At 38.0% G+C, this 16,983-nt stretch overlaps 1 long non-coding RNA gene and 1 other non-coding gene across 2 annotated transcripts in view; both read right to left on the bottom strand.

Annotated features, from left to right (window-relative positions):
- LOC129486806 (uncharacterized) overlaps window positions 1–16,983 on the bottom strand; it is a 381,019-nt gene that overhangs the window by 41,496 nt on the left and 322,540 nt on the right. The window lies entirely within an intron of this gene.
- LOC129487029 (U6 spliceosomal RNA) lies at window positions 15,362–15,465 on the bottom strand. Its single transcript, XR_008659167.1, has one exon. It is a non-coding gene; the product is annotated as a U6 spliceosomal RNA (small nuclear RNA).

The raw sequence follows: 16,983 nt of genomic DNA, 5'->3' as shown, positions 1-16,983 counted from the left end.
GATTAGGTGAAGATATTTTAAAAGAAGTGAATTATCTCTTATGTGACTTAATTTAATCCACATTAAAGATTTATGACAAAATCTCATTTGTGTCTAATTTTGTATTCTTTTACCCAAAGAGAGTCCAAAATTTGTATAAGTTCTAGGCCCAAGACAACCTAAATCTGCCCGTGTATCTGGTTGAGTTCTTCCAGCTCTGAGTCAGGGGCCATATTTTGTGGGATTCTGAGGCTCCGATGCGCTTTTGAGGTAGAATTAGTTTCATAAAGCAAAGGCTACATCATAAAATGAGGCTTGCACGAATTTTTCTCCACCTAATTCCATTTGTCTTATAATACACCTGATTCTTCCCATTTAAAAAGTTAGTTACAAGTTTTAATGAGAAAATGGATAAGAAGAAAGGGGTATAATTACTCCCGCTACTCCATTTTATAGACGGTGAAACTAGGCTATGCAGAGGTTAAGTGGCCTCCAAATATGGGACTTTATTAGTATTCCCATAGCTAATACAATAGTGAGCCTCACCCAGAACCCATCTCCATTTGATCCTAATGTTTTAGTTCTTTGTGAGTTTCCTCGTCACCTCTAACCTGCCTCTGAACTCATAACTAATTGATATCCAGAAGGCATGCATAAAGAACATTTGGAATGGTGCTATGCTAATAGAGTGTTGGATGAGCCGAGATCCAGTGCCAGGTCAAATCCGAATATAATTTTCTTAAAGTAACATACACACTTCACAGAAGAGGAGTCATGACTTGTTCCTTCAGTATCCCCCAAAATGTTCTTTCTCCTTCAGTGTCTTGTTCTTCTTCCATTTTGGGGGATACTTGTTCCTTCAGTACCCCTAAAAATGGAAGAAGATCACATAACATTCGGAGGATAAGTTTGACAGTCTGATAAGCCCAGATCCAAAAATCTTAGACTGTATTTCTTATCTGTAAAATGGGCACAATAATAGTACCTACTTTATGAGGCTAATGTGAGGAATAAATGGTCAAATGCTTAGGAATATAGAACGCATGCAATAATTGTTAGCTATATTTTAAAAATATTTTACACTATTAATGATCACTCCTTTACTGAGACTATACTGTAATAATGAATTGTGTTGGCTTTGTAGTCACACAACCTAAATTTAAATTTTGTATCATCTAGTTACTCTCTGTGTAACCATGGGGGAGCTACTTGGCCTCTGCATGCCTCAGTTTCCTTATTAGTAAAAAGGGTGTAGTGAGAGCATCTACTTGATCTTTTTAAGAGGATTGGTTGTAGGGATTGAATGAGACAGTGTATGAAATCCTGGCACCTAGCCAATAACAAGAATTTCATAAATGTTAGCTATCAATATATTTTGAGTAGGCATACCTTACACACAGAGGGGACTCTGTCCATGTTCGAGCAATAGAATTAACAAAATTAATTTGACATTCACTCAACAAATGTTTGTTGTATACCTACTCTATAGTAGGCAGTGTCCTATGGGCTAGCGATTCAGAGAAAAATAAATACATAGTCTCTGCCCTCAGCTGAGATAATAGTGTCTTCTGGCACAGACAATTCAATCAGAATTATCAGATACATGTGGAGGAGAACTATTATTTTTAGTGCATCCAGGAATGTTGAATAAAGTGTTTTGTAGTTTCACAAAATTTCAGGAAAATACATTTTATCCAAATTCCTACACATCATTAGAGTTTATTTAATCTCAATTCTTACTTCAGTAAGGACAAATGATGAATGAATGACAGCTCCTCCTCCCTGAAGTGACAATCTGTCCCTAAACATCTCTACAGACAGGACTTATTGTAAAGCAGCTATTTCCACTGTTCAGTAGTTCTAAAGTCCCCCCAGCTATTGATTATACTGAAACCTCATCCCCTCAACATATCCACCCTTGGTGATTTTCCTTCCTCTAGTGCTGGGTGGAGAGAGTCTAACCCTTCTTCTACCCGATGGGCCTTTCTCATATGTCCATTCCCACTTCTGAGTCATCATTTCTTTAAGCTAAACTTCCAGACATACTGTGATGAAAGTCTAATAGACATAAGCACCTCTTCTTAAAGGTGAGTTTCCAGATGGCAGGAATGACAACTAGGTCCAAGCTGTGGGTACTTGGCACCCACAGCTCTTAGTTTCAGAATCTCCTCCTCCCCAGGCTTCATATCAGCCCTGGCCATGCTTGTTAATTTGGGCCAAATCTACCAGAGTCCCCTCTCTTAAGTCCTAACTGTTGGACTAAGCAGGGATTGGTCTCAGTCCCTGGATAAAGGACTGCTATCACATCTGTCTTTGAGGCCTTCAAAGACTTGCTAACTAGAAAAATGACTAATGCAAGGATTTCAGGGCCCAAAACAGGGAGAATGGGAGTCCTCAAAGTATTCTCTGTTGGCATAAGGTCAAGGCCTTTCTCTTCTAACTCATGGGTCCTCTTTCAAAGAAAAATTGCTCAGTTTACTCCCAAATTCCCGGGTCTGTTGACTCCTGCTACTGATGGGGCTTGTCTGCTGGACTTTCACACTCTTAACATAGTGTTCTTGAACACTTCTGAAAACAGGGGGTTTGTGAAGAAACTGCTTCTACTGCTCAATTCTAATGTTCTTCCATATCAAGATAAGCTGTAATTTTCCCCCTTGTCACTTCCACCTCTGGTCATTTTCCTTCTCTCTGGAGCTGGACAGAACAAGAGTAACCCCCTTTGGCAGAAATAGATGTTTGCATATTTGATTTACTGTGTTTGCGTTTGCATTTCTGGGTCACTGCTACTTTAGCTTAAAACTTCACAGCTTCTCAATTGTTGTTTAAAATGATGTTCACATTCATCATATGAATGTTTTCTGCTGAATATATTCCAACTGATTCATGCTTCTCTTAGGCTATGGCACCTAAATCTGACAGTCCTAATAAAGCTGAGCATTTAGGGAAAGGACAGACAATTCCACAGCGCCATGGTGGGATATTTGGTAAGAGTCTTCTGTATAATAGAGAGACCATGAATCATCTGAAAGTCAGCCACTGAGTGGATTCTCTGCTATTATGGGAACATAAAACCTACAAGCTACCCAGGAATATCTTCCTATGCTTATTGACCCTAAAGGATGCCCATATCATTTTGGTTCTCCACACAAGGAAGATATTCACCCACACTTGACTCCCTCACGAGTCAACTCTCCACATCTGCCGTAAGGTTAATTCTTAAAACATGTTCATGATCAACTATCTCATGTCCCAGTCCTAATCCAGATGGCATTTGGCTTAACACTCTATTAGCTGAAGGAATGCAGATCTCTGAAAAATGAGACTTATATGCCTTCTTTACATACATTTAGACTAACTTTCATTCCCCTCATTAAAGCTCTCTCTGATTGACAGAAGCTGATGACAACCAGATCTGCTGATAGAACTAAATATTTTCAGTTTTCTCTTCACGGAAATAGACATCCAGAGCAATTTTAGAGATCACCATTTTGGTGAAAGTTAGAAGGAGAGTATATAGAAAGAATATATACATTAAGACTGGAGCAGAAAAGGCCTTTGATTAGATGGAGGTAGAGTCTCAGGAAATACGTAGACAGAAATGATCTTCTGCTCACTCTCTCAGAAATAAAATCTCCAACACATGCACAAATATACCCTGAGACAAATACCTTCACTTATGCATTCAAAATCAACCACTCTTTTCTGAGCCCCACACCTACTACAAATGAGGCAGTAAGCACTGACCATAGAGTCCCTAGACTTGGATATGATGACTTATTCTGCTTCATATTGGCAAAGCATGTTAGTCTCCCCTCTGAACTTCAGATACTGATAGCTAGCTGCTTGCAAATCTCAAGAATTATTGGGTTATATATCTTAAGTTATATAAGTTGGTTAAAATGTTTTGTGTTACTGTGAAATGTTATAGAAAGGTAAAATATGAATAATGCCACATTCTGCCTCATCTGATACTCAGTTGTATACACTGCCCACTAGAATATAAATGCTAGGCAGCTGGAATTGCTCTCATCTCTGCCATTTCAGTATCTAGCATAGTACCTGTCATGTTCTAGGAGCTTGATAAATGTTTGCTGAATTGACTTCCATTAAACTGAATTACTAACTTGCAAGGTCTTTGGGGGCAATTGTAGAATCTCATTTTACATCATCACCATTTCCTTGCTCAAAGCTGACATGAGGAAGTATGCAATAAATGGTGAGTGAATGAACGAATGGATGGAGAGGAACTGAAAAGATGATTCTCAACCCCAAATGCCCTTTAGAATCACTTACAGTACTTTCAAAATTTCATCTCTGGGCCCCTGTCCCAGAGAGTGATTTTAAAGTTCCCCAAGATATTCTAATGTAAAGTCAAGGTTGAGAATCAATGACTTTGAATGACAGGAAAATATAAGGAAGAGTCTGCTGCCTCCTTTTGCTTTTTTTCTCATCAGTGTAGGTTTTACATTCTTAAGCGAAATAAAGCATTCCAAAACCTTTTTTTTTTTCCTGAAAAAAAGCACTCTAAAATAGAAGAGTGATGTTGCTACTGGTTTTTAGAAAATACTGTCAAAAAGTGGTTTTCTACACTGTTGGCTGGTGGACCTCCCAGGAGCTATCACTTGGCAGGCACTTGACCCTATTATATCAGTATAACTGAGCTATGAAGCCCAGTTCAACCGCCAAGGCCAGGACTCAGGACTTCTGCTGGCCTAATGTTCTGAGATGCTGCCACCTTGTGGGCACTCTGGAGCGACACTTAACCAGCTTCCTTAAAACAAGTATATCTCAGATGGCCTTAGGTTATCCTTGTTATGTATATCCTGATATTTCTGGAAAATAAATATTTATAAGGAAAAGAGAGTTCTGGATGCTCCATGAAGAGAATGCTACAGATGCAGACATGAACAGTAGGTATGGTGTGGAGTTTACACGAGCAGGACTGATTTATCTCTGTTGAATAGCAAGTGACAGAGGCCACGAGAGGAAAAGGTACTTAAGGACAAAGAATTGGTTATGTCAAATCCACTTATAATGGAAGCCATCATCCTCAGCAAACTAACACAGGAACAGAAAACCAAACACCACATGTTCTCACTCATAAGTGGGAGCTGAACATTGAGAACACATGGACACAGGGAGGGGAACAACACACACCAGGGCCTCCCAGGGAGATTGGGGGAGGGAGAGCATCAAGAATAGCTAATGCATGCGGGGATTAATACCTAGGTGATGGGTTGATAGGTGCAACAAACCACCATGGCACACATTTACCTTTGTAGCAAACCTGCACGTTCTGCACATGTACCCCAGAACTTAAAATAAATTTTTTAAAAATACACTTATAAGTCTTTACTTCCGTGAGAAAAAAATATATATATATAAACAGTAATACAGCTCTCCTTCCTATTTTTTAGGTAGACAACTGGAGGGCCCAGGAATTAATTGTCTTAGTTAAAGCCACGTGGCAAGCTGCTAGATAATCTCAAATTGAAAACCAACATTTTAAATCAGTATCTTCAGAAAATGAAATTCCTTTCCATCCTAAAAGAAAAAATTCAGGAACAAACATCAAAGTTCAAGACTGGGCTTACATGTGTGTATATGGGAAACAAAATACCCATGTACATATATTATACAAGCATACACTTTTATTTTATTTTATTTATTATTTTTTTTTTTGAGACGGAGTTTCACTCTTGTTGCCTAGCTGGAGTGCAATGGCGTGACTTCGGCTCACTGCAACCTCCACCTCCCGGGTTCAAGCGATTCTCCTGCCTCAGCCTCCCAAGTAGCTGGGATTACAGGCATGCGCCACCACTCCTGGCTAATTTTGTATTTTTAGTAGAGACAGGGTTTCTCCATGTTGGTCAGGCTGGTCTCAAACTCCCGACCTCCATCTGCCCACCTCGGCCTCCCAAGGTGCTGGGATTACAGGTGTAAGGCACCGCACCCAGCTGCATATACATTTTTTTAACTTCATAATGAGCATGAATTGGCTGATAGAAATTTTTACTTCAGGAAAAAATTGGACTTTGTGATACTGTTAAAGAAATACATTTTCTTCAAAGACACAAACTAATTCAGACAAATATCTTAATTTCCAAGTCTTGTCAGGTCAGCTATAATGAATAGATTAGACTCACTGGTTAAGGCACCTGGAATCTAAATATCATGTATGAATTACATTCTTCACATACGTCTGCTTTTTCAACTGGATTAAATGGGTGATAAGTCGAAATACTTGTAACTGGGGCCAGATAGACCTGGTTTTGTGCTGCCAACTCTACCACTACATGCTGTGATGTCTTGCAGAATTTACTTAAACTCCCTATGCTTCAATTTCCTTATCTACAAGGAAGGCTAATAATGAAAACTCACTAATAATTTTTATTGCTGTTAAATGAAAAAATGTACCCAGAGGTTCTAAAATGGCACCAAAATATTAATTTAATGAGTAGAGATTAGTTTTCTTTATCAACACTACAATTTTCTCTTTTTTTTTTTTTTTTTTTTGAGACAGAGTCTCACTCTGTCACTCAGGCTGGAGTGCAGTGGCACAATCTCGGCTCACTGCAAGCTCTGCCTCCCGGGTTCATGCCATTCTCCTGCCTCAGCCTCCCGAGTCACTGGGACTACAGGCGCCCACCACCACGCCTGGCTAATTTTTTGTATTTTTAGTAGAGGCGGGATTTCACTGTGTTTGCCAGGATGGTCTCGATCTCCTGACCTCGTGATCCACCCATCTCGGCCTCCCAAAGTGCTGGGATTACAGGCGTGAGCCACCACACCCTGCCAACACTACAGTTTTCTTTAAATATTCAGCTAATTGGTCAAAGTGCTCATCAGTGAGTAATCAGTGAGGCACAAATTATTTTGGTACCACACCACTCTAGATGTGAAGGATTTTATGAAGGAGCAAAAAATCAGACTGTTCAGCCCATCAGAGAAAAGTATAAAAAGGATCTTTTTGGCAGCTAAGAGGAGTTGGGAACATTGCAGAACAGACCAGTGCAGTCATCATGGCGAGTTAAATGGTACATTTGGGCACCATTTTAGGGTGTAATTGATTGGACTACAACTTTAGACAACAACCCTGTACTCAGCTCCCAAGAAGGCTCTGACATTTTATTCTTACTTGACTGGGCAATGAGCCTGCTGGGGTATAGAAAGCCAAATCTTGATGGAACAGAGCTGGGCTTCAGTGATGACAGGTCATGTACTCAAATACCAATGTCCAAGAGAAGGCCAGGGTAAAAGGATCACTTGAGGCCAGGAGTCAAGACTGGCCTGAGCAGTATAGTGAGACCTTATCTACACACACACACACACACACACACAAATACTGTTAAAGGATGTGACTTCAGAAGCTGAGATACAAAAATTTCTCCCTGCAAAAAAATCTCCAAGCAAGACACCAAACCCGAAAGAGAGAAATTTGTACTGAAACTAGGAAACCTTTCTAAGGGCTACACCCCAGACAATGAATGCCTGTGTTCATCTTGTTTCTTTTTGTTTCCCTACAGTACTACTAGAAGGAAGTGTGGTGTTCCTGCAATGAATGAGCACAAGATTTAAAGAAACTATTGTGGTGCAAGTGCTATCTGTATTTACATAACTCATGGGAATGGGAGACTAGAAATAGATGAGCAGAGCTTGAAAAATGGAATTTTACCTGTTTTTAGAATAGAGTCTGTATTAGTGTGTTCTTGCATTGCTGTAATGAAATACCTGAGACTGGGTAATTTATAAAGAAAAGAGGTTTAATTGGCTCATGATTCTGAAGGCTATACAGGAAGGATGATGCTGGCATCTGCTTGGCTTCCAGGGAGCCTCAGGAACCTTACAATCATGACAGAAGGCAAAGTGGAAGTAGGCACATCACATGGCTGGAATAGGAGCAAGAAAGAGAGGGACGGGAGGTGCTACACTCTTTTAAACAACCAGATCTCACAAGAACTCACTATTATGATGACAGTACCAAGACGGAAATCCGCACTCATGATACAATCACCTCCCACCAGGCCCCACCTCCAATATTGGTGCTTACATTTTGACATGAGATTGGAGGGGGACAACATCCAAACTATGTCAGAGTCCCATCCAAGTGTGGTGGCTCAAGCCTGTATTTCTAGCACTTTGGGAGGACAAGGCAGAAGGATCACTTGAGGCCAGGAGTTCAAGGCTGCAGTGAGCTGTGACATCATAGCACTGCACTCCAGCCTGGGCAAAAGAGTGAGACCCTTTCTCCAGAAGAATATAAAATGTAAAAGCTATTTGTCTTAAAACATATATCAGATTATTTAAAGAGGGTAAAATATTACTATAGCAGATCAAGAAATATCAACACCAATAATAATGGTGATGCTCAACTAGGCCTGTGTTCTAAACTGGCAGTGAATAATTATCCACAGGTATGGTTTGAGGGACACAAGATAACCACTTTAACCTCAAAGGATTTTCCCTACTAGGATTCTATAGAGCTTGAAATTTTTTTTCCCAGTTTAGACTGCCCCCAAAAGGATTCCATTAAAAAGCACATATGTTTCCTTGGAATAATAACACTGGGAATGCTATTTGGCCTAGATTACTTTAGCATGTAGCCAAAAATCTTGAAGTAGAAAGAGTTGAGGAAAGTGGGAAGAAAGGGAGATAGAGAACCAGGCTCCCCATATATCTCCACTCAACTTGTAGATCTGCACTGTACAATATAGTAGCCTCTATTCACATACAGCTATTTAAAATTAAATGTAAATTAAGTAAAATTAAACATTCAGCTCCTCCATCACTGTAGGTATATGTCAAATGCTCAATAGTCACATGAGTCTAGCAGCTAACATAGTGGTCGGTGCAGACACAGAACATTTCCATCAAAGTTCTATTGAACAGTATTGCCCTCGTAAGTGACTCTCTTTGAAGGAACATATATACTTCAGAAGTGCTGGGCTTAAAAAAGAGCTAAGCACGTTGTGCTAGAGAGAGAGAGCTGTAGCATCTTGTAGGCTTTTAAAACTGTGACACATAAAGAACTAAGAAGGAAGGTTTTTGTTGCCCAATAAGCTACATGGAAAAAGAGCAAAATGGGTCACAGAGAAAAAGATTCCGACAGAACAAGCCAGCAGCCTCTTCCTTAGCAACCCAAAATGAAACAGTTCACCAGTGGGCACTAAATGAAAACCAATTGTAAAACACATTTTGTTCTGTAGAGCTATTGACTATAACCATGTGTCGTACACTTTATAAAGTTCTCATGGCAGAGTGGGATCAGCGTCTCACAAATTTCCTTTGTCATCTTTAGTGTTTCGCTTGATGGTGTCCTATAATTCCCACAGGCTTTCATTACACTTTTTTTTTCCTTTTTGTTCCTCTGACTGGGTAATTTCAAATGACCTGTCTTTGAGTTCATTGATTCTTTCTTTGGCTTGATTGAGTCTACTGTCGAAGCTCTCTATGGAATTTTTAGCCCTTTGTCATTTTTATAACCTCCAGCTGGTAGAAACCCTCCATGTATTTTATAGACAGGGAAGTCACTACCTGATCATAAGAATTAGATGAGCATCAAGATTATGGAAGTTAGTTGTTGTTGTTTTCAATGTAAGTAACCCAAGTTTAAACCAACGTCTATATAACCCAGAAGCCCATATTTTTAAACCATACCATGTCATCTGTATAAGGAAGAAAAAATATTATGAAGGGGTTGTTTTAGCCAGAACTATGTTCAGAGAAGGCTGCTATGATGTCACATTGGGGAACACATGGCCTAATCATAGTTAACCATAGGCTTAGGATATTTATGCTTTATCTGAATCTCAATACCCATTTCTATAAGGTGAAGTATTCAGACAAAATTATCTTGGGCCCCTTTTACTCTTGCATAATTGTTTAATTCCCTAGGATTCTGTAAAGAACTCAGTATGAAGCTTCTGTAAGTGAGGATTACTTTATCATCTAGTAAAAATAGTTCTATTGGTACATATTATTTTGGTGTTAAGGAAGGACATCAGTGTACATTAGCTGACCACAAAATTGATAGTTAACAAATTGACTCTCTAGCCAATTTTTTCAGTGCATTGAATGCTAAAAGGTATTTTTTTAATTAAAAAGAAATTACTAGAGAAAAGGACTATAGTCAAATTTTTGCCAGATTCATCACCAGAATAATTTTTGCATATGTATGTTATCACATTTGCATTGTCTTTGCCCCTCCCTTTCCCCCAAGCTAAACATGTTTATGTTTGAAGCTGTTTTGTGAATCCCAAGAAAGCATTTGAAGAAAATTAAAAATCTCTGCCAAAAACTATAACCATCTCTGAGCTTGGTTATAAAGTTTAATTGGAAAACTGATATTAAGTATGTATCTTCATTACATTTTGAAAGCATGAATAATATAAGTAATTGTCCAAAGACTGAGCTCTAAATGTTGCTGCATTATTCAAACATAAATGGAAGTACACTGTATTATCAATTAGTGTCCAGTTTCTTTGGAAGAACAAGAAAAAAAGTCTGTTGAACCTCAGCTTGTGATTTACATTCTCAAACATGTTTATTCACAAGCCTAAAAAGCACGTTAGTAACAGTTGCCAAAGCAGTTGCCAAGACAACTTATCCCTGGATTTAGTATTATTGCATCAGGAAAAACGCCTACGAGGAATTTAATTAACTAACGCCTCATCCTCCTTGGCCAAAAAAGGATGGATTTTCTTTCAACCCAACATCCCTAAAGAATGAGATTCAATGGAATCAAGGTAGACACAGACACACAAGATAGACTCACATACACACACACCCACTCACAAATGCTGGGTGAGTATACAATAATGAGGCTAGTTTCCAGGTAGGATTTTTACAAAATCTGCCTCAGTAGTTCCTACATGTTTACTGAGTGAATGTGGATAAATATGTAGCTAGGGTTTTCCATGTACATATATATATATATATATATTACATACAATTACACATATCTTTATAATGTGCATACATACTTATTTTTTCCTCTCAATAAGAAATAGGCAGTTTATAAGAAAGTTAATTGAAACAAAAACTAGCACCAAAGGAAAGATACATCAGATGTATATACATCAGATATACATCCAGACCACCAGGTTTAATCTGGATCCCTCCCACCAACAACACAACCTGGAAATTCACTCAAAGCAGTTAGCTGAAATAATTGCAGGGCTCACTTCATTTGTTTTCTATCTCTCAGGAGTTATTGCCGTCTGTTGTCTGATATCTACTGTTTTACAAATTATTGTGTCATATGTTTTGTCTAGTTTTTTAGTTTCTGCAGCAGAACTAATATAGTCAGATATAAAACTGATAGGTATTTTATAATTATAAAGACTATAATTCATCATTGGTTCTGAGCTTTCAGCGAACCACAGCAGCAATGGAAATAGAACAAATTGCATAGCTTGCATTATTCTCCACAGAAAGGAATGTTTCTACAATCCCAAATTCTAAAAGAAACCATGACTTGGAGGAAGGGGGGTGCGTGAAAACCACGTATTTTTTACTAGCGTTACAAAATTCCCAATATAAGTGCCATACTTTGTTCCTCATTTTCTGCACATGCGTTTATCTCATTTAATAATCACCACTCACTACTAACATCCAATATCTTCAAAGCTAGTAGAAAATGCTGTACAAATTTTAAGAATATTAATTATTATATACTTGGATTATACATTCTTCTTTCCCACCTGCTGCTCCTAAGTATTTCATGTTTATATGCTCTTAATAATGATATTTATTCAATTTCCAAGTATTTATTGCTAACATATTTAAATACAATTGAATTTTGTATGTTAATCTATCTTGCAACTTTGCTAAACTTAATTAGTAGTTCAAATAACTGTTACATAAACTCCATGAGATTATCTACTTAAAAAATGAGGCCGCCTGCAAGTAAAGACAGATTTACTTCACCATTTTCCATCTGGATGCATTTTTTTCTTTTTCTTGCCTAATTGCACTAGTTAGAACGTCCAGCACAGCATAGAATAGAAGTGATGAGAGCGGATAATCCTTTCTTGGCCCTGATTTTAAAGAAAAATAATTTTTCCATTTTTAAGTATAATGTTAGCTATAGGTTTTCACAAATGCCCTTTAGTAAGTTGAGTGTGTTTTTTATCCTGGTTTGCTGAGAGTTTTTATCAAGAGTTGATGTTGCCTTTTTCCTTGTCCTTGTGTAGTTTTCTACACGTGTGCAACTGATTAGTTCTCAGACGAAGACTAGAGGGACAACTCTGCAGTTTTTCAGAGTCCTCTCTGTGTACTACTCTCTCTTCTCTGGTACTTTACCCTGTAAACTCTAGAAACTTCGGCTTCCTTAGATTCCCAAGTCAATTTCCCCAATGCACAGAGACCACCAGGCTCAATCTGGATCCCTCCCACTAACAACACAACCTGGAAATTCTCTCAAAGCAGTTAGCTGAGATAACTTCAGGGCTCACCTCATTTGTTTTCTATCTCTCAGGAGTTATTACCTTCTGTTGTCTGGTATCTAATGTTTTAAAAATCATTGTGTCATATGTTTTGTCTAGTTTTTTAGTTTCTGCAGAAGAGTTAACATAGTTTCTGTTATCCCATCTTGGTTGGAAGCCGCAATCTCTTCTGGATGATTTTTATACGTGCACATTCCTAGGGCTTACTTCATACATAAATTGTGGGCTAATCATTCTTGAGAATCTGCATATTTTCAAAACTCCCCACTGAATTTATTAATAATTCTGGCTTGTGAAGTATAGATTTATCCACTCTCTTATAGCTAACAAAATCTGAGGTCTGTGGGGTGAGTTTTAGAACATGACAAGGATCACGGACCCAGGTTCTATGACCCTGTAGCCACCAACTGTTTCCACTCTCTCCCATATGTACAACCAGTGTGCCTGCTACATTAAAGCCAATGCTGAGAAGCCTAATTTAATTTTCTATACATTTCATTAATTATTAATCATCTAAATATTAGAGACTATAACAGAAATTGGGATACTCAGTAGAAATTGAATACTTCTTGCCCTGTTGTAAATATCACACACTTGTACCAGAGGACAATGGAACAATGACAGTTTTATTGCATGTGTAAGATGTGATCATCATCCTAAAGAGAAAGCCATCAAAGTTTTGATGCAGTGAATATCCACCAAGATTGCTATGCTCCTTTTGTTCTTTAAGTGTTACTGGATTCCCTTCCACCGTAGCACCACTTCAGTAATAGTGTTTCCCAGTGGTATTGGATAGTCTTAGAAATGCTTTAAAACACAGCTGAGTAATCACCTCCTCCATGGTATCTTCTCACAAAATTCTGGGCAACTTTAATTGCTCCCACTCCTGTATGTTTATTGTGCAGGACATGTAGCATTATTTTAGCCTTCTTCATACTATACAGAGAATTTGTATTTGTATGAACAATACTTGTGTCAGTACACAAGTAAATGTTTCTATGTCATGAAAATTATTGATTTGGTAATCCATTCCTCCTTTTCAGTTATTCTAGAAATGTTCAGAAAATTAGAATGTATGATAATATATATTACATAATGTGAATGTATAATTATGAATACATTTTGATAATATAATTTAACTATGTATAATATGAATATAGATTTATTTCTTCTTCTCTGGCATTCTGCCTGGGAATATCTGAAAAATATATAACTGGGTTATATCAAATTTAATATTAAACAGCATTAAGTTGGCAAGTTCCCTTTCTCCTGCACTGCCAAATTTCTGATCTCATGGATATCTAAACTAGCTTACAATGACTAAATATGTAGAAAATTGTTTCCACTTGGGATTATTTTATACTAAGCACACCCTGACACTACAGCTAAATTCCCCAGGATTGTTCAAGTTCCCTCTGACACCACTGATTTTTAGGAAGTCAAGGAAAATAACCCTTGGCAGGGCTTAATAACTCCACAGAAATGTTGAACTTACAATAAAATTTTATTCTTTGTTCTTCAGATCATCTTCTAAATTATTCATAGCCTGTCAAACTTAATTTCTAAACAAAATAATGAAGTTTTGTTATCATTCAGCAATTTGATTTTAAGTCCAGTGCTATATTTTACCTGTAAGCTTTGACCGACTATGAGGATTAAAAAGGATAGGTGTACATGTGCAACCTAAACTATGACTGTCTTACCAATCTCAATAAGGACCTCGATGAGGTACAAACTCAGCTGACAATGAACCCAAGCTCCTGCAACTGAGATTCATGAACATATTTTCTCCAAAAAAGGCTTTCTAATGTTATATTTCTCATATTAGTTGAGGGAGAGGAGATGATGGTAATTGGAATTACCTGGGACAGTGAGGAAGAGAATGGAGAAGACTTCAGCATATGTAGTTGGACAAGACCCTCAAGAAGATTATTTTTAGCCTTCCACAAGTGACAAATCACTGATCCAACCAATGCCCTATAGCCATGGCTACAATTCAAGCTCCAAGGAGCTTTCAAAAATCCCTACTACCCAGGTCACATCACATGCCAGATTAGAATATTTGGCTTGGACCCAGCACCCATACTTTAAAGAAGGACCTTGGAGAGGGAAGATCCACAGAGAACACAGGACTTGCTAAGACTGGAGTTAGAATAAAGAGCTGGCTCCCATTAGAGTGGCCACAAGGAGAGTCCCTCTCCGCTTCTCTCTAGACATGTTTAAAACAGAGGATTGCTATGCCCTACAGGGAAGGTGTTATCTTTACATAAACAATTTTTAAAATTGTGATAAAATACACACAGCGTAAAATTTGCCCTCTTCATCATTTTTAAGTATATAGTTCTGTAGTGTTAACTATACTCATATTGTTTTGCAACAGATCTCTAGAACTTTTTCATCTTGTAAAACTGAAACTCTATAACCATTGAACACCAACTCTAGTTTCCTCTCCCCGCAAACCCTGGAAACCACCATTCTACTTTGTGTTTCCATGAGTTTGGCTACTTTTGATACTTTATATGAATGGAATCACACAGTATGTGTCTTTTCTGTCACTGGCTTATTTCACTTAATATAATGTCCTCAAGGTTTATTCATGTGGTAGTGTGTGCCACAAAATAAAAAAGGATGGTATTTCCTTTTTTAAGTTTAATAATATTTCATTGTATGTATATACCACATTTCTTTATCTATTCACGTGTCATCGAACATTTAGGTTACTTCCACCTCTTGATTATTGTGAATAATGCTACAATGAATATAGGTATGCAAATACCTCTTCAAGATCCTGCTTTAATTTATTTTGGATATATTTCCAAAAGTAGATTGCTGGATCATATGATAATTCTATTTTTAATTTTTTGAGGAACCTCCATATTATTTTCCATAGTGGGTGCATCATTTTATGTTCCCACCAACAATGCACAAGGGTTTCAAACAACAGAGAATGCTTCATGAATTTCCATGTCATCCTTGCACAAGGGCCATGCTAATCTCTGTATCATTCCAATTTTCGTACATGTGCTGCCAAAACAAGAACTAATTAAACAATTTTCGATGCAATTTTCAGAACTTATTGACAAATCCCGTGCTATTGACAGACATTAAAAAAACAAATCTGTACGATTTTTTTAAATGCATGTTTGAATAATTTCATTTCATTTTAAGAGGAATCAGATCAATGGTCAAGAAAGTTACCAACAGGAAGCCTTCACAGGGTGGGCCCAGACAGCAGCATTAGCCTCAGCTAGGAACCTGCAAATTCTCAGGCCCCATCTCAGACCGACTGCATCAAAAATTCTGTGGGTGATGCTCAGCAACCAATGCTGTAAAAGCCTTCCAGGAGATAATGATGCATGCTACAGGAAAAGGATTTATTTCTTAAAGTTATGGGGGCTGAGAAGTCCAAGACCAAGGAGTCACATCTAGTGAGGGCTTTCTTGATGGTGGGGACTGTCTGCAGAGTCCTGAGGTGGCACAGGGTATCACATAGTGAGGGGACTGAGCATGCTAATGTGCTCACTCAGGTCTCTCTTTCTCTTATAATAAAGCCACCAGTTCCTCTCCCATGATGACCCATTAATCCATTATCCCATTAATCCATTAATCCATGAATGGATTAATCCATTAGTGAGAGCAGAGTCCTCACGGTTCCATCACATCTTAAAGGCCCCACCTCTCAATGCCACCACATTGAAGACTTAATTTTAACATGAGTTTGGGAAGGGACAAATATGCAAACCATAGCACAGCCCTACCAAAAAAGCTTACAGTTAAGGCATGAAATGCAACACATTTGATATCACTGTCTAGACAGTCTCGATTATCTGATCTAGCTCTGTTCTTTTCAAATAGTTTGTATTCTAAACACTATCAATTCTATGGGATACTCTAAAGTTGTAAGTATTCTGCGAGCTTAGTTTCTTCATCTAGAAAATGCTACTAATGTTACCTACCTCATGGGGTTTCTAGGAAGTTTAAATGAAATAATATATTTGAACTAGCTAGACCAGCCCCAGACACAAAGTTTTAAAAACATCCTTAGTTTTAGACCTTAGTTTCTGCATTCTCTTCTCTTCTTTACATTGGTTTTCTAGTTTGTTTGTTTTGTTTTGTTTTGATTGTTCGCCTTACACTGGGCCAGGGCAAGGGCCAACCGTAGCTGAGCAAGCTCCGTGCTGCTCTGAGAAGTACGAGTGCTCCTGGTATTGGCTGGAGAGTCATGAGAACTGACTGATTTCTCAGCCAATGTTTCTGCTGCAGCATTTGTTTTCCTCATCACCCTGTTTACCAAGTCTACACATTTGTTCAAACTAGTAACTGGTGCATGAAAAGGGAATTTTTTTTTCCCTTGTTATTTAATCTGCTCCCACAACAGCAAAATCTAAATAACCATCTTCCCTTGCACAAAACCAAGCTCTGCATGGATATGATGAATGTTTTAGTGCTCACCTAGTAAGGCATTAGTGAAGAGGTTTCCATCTAGGTTAGATGTAAATAGGTTAAGATTTAGTGAGGACAAATCTTTGGTATGCATGTACAAAAGCTTGTTAGCCAA

This window comes from Symphalangus syndactylus, chromosome 7 (genome assembly GCF_028878055.3).
Source record: "Symphalangus syndactylus isolate Jambi chromosome 7, NHGRI_mSymSyn1-v2.1_pri, whole genome shotgun sequence".
NCBI lineage: Eukaryota > Metazoa > Chordata > Mammalia > Primates > Hylobatidae > Symphalangus > Symphalangus syndactylus.
The sequence above is the reverse complement of the archived record's forward strand: the minus strand, read 5'-3'. Positions and strand labels throughout refer to the sequence as shown.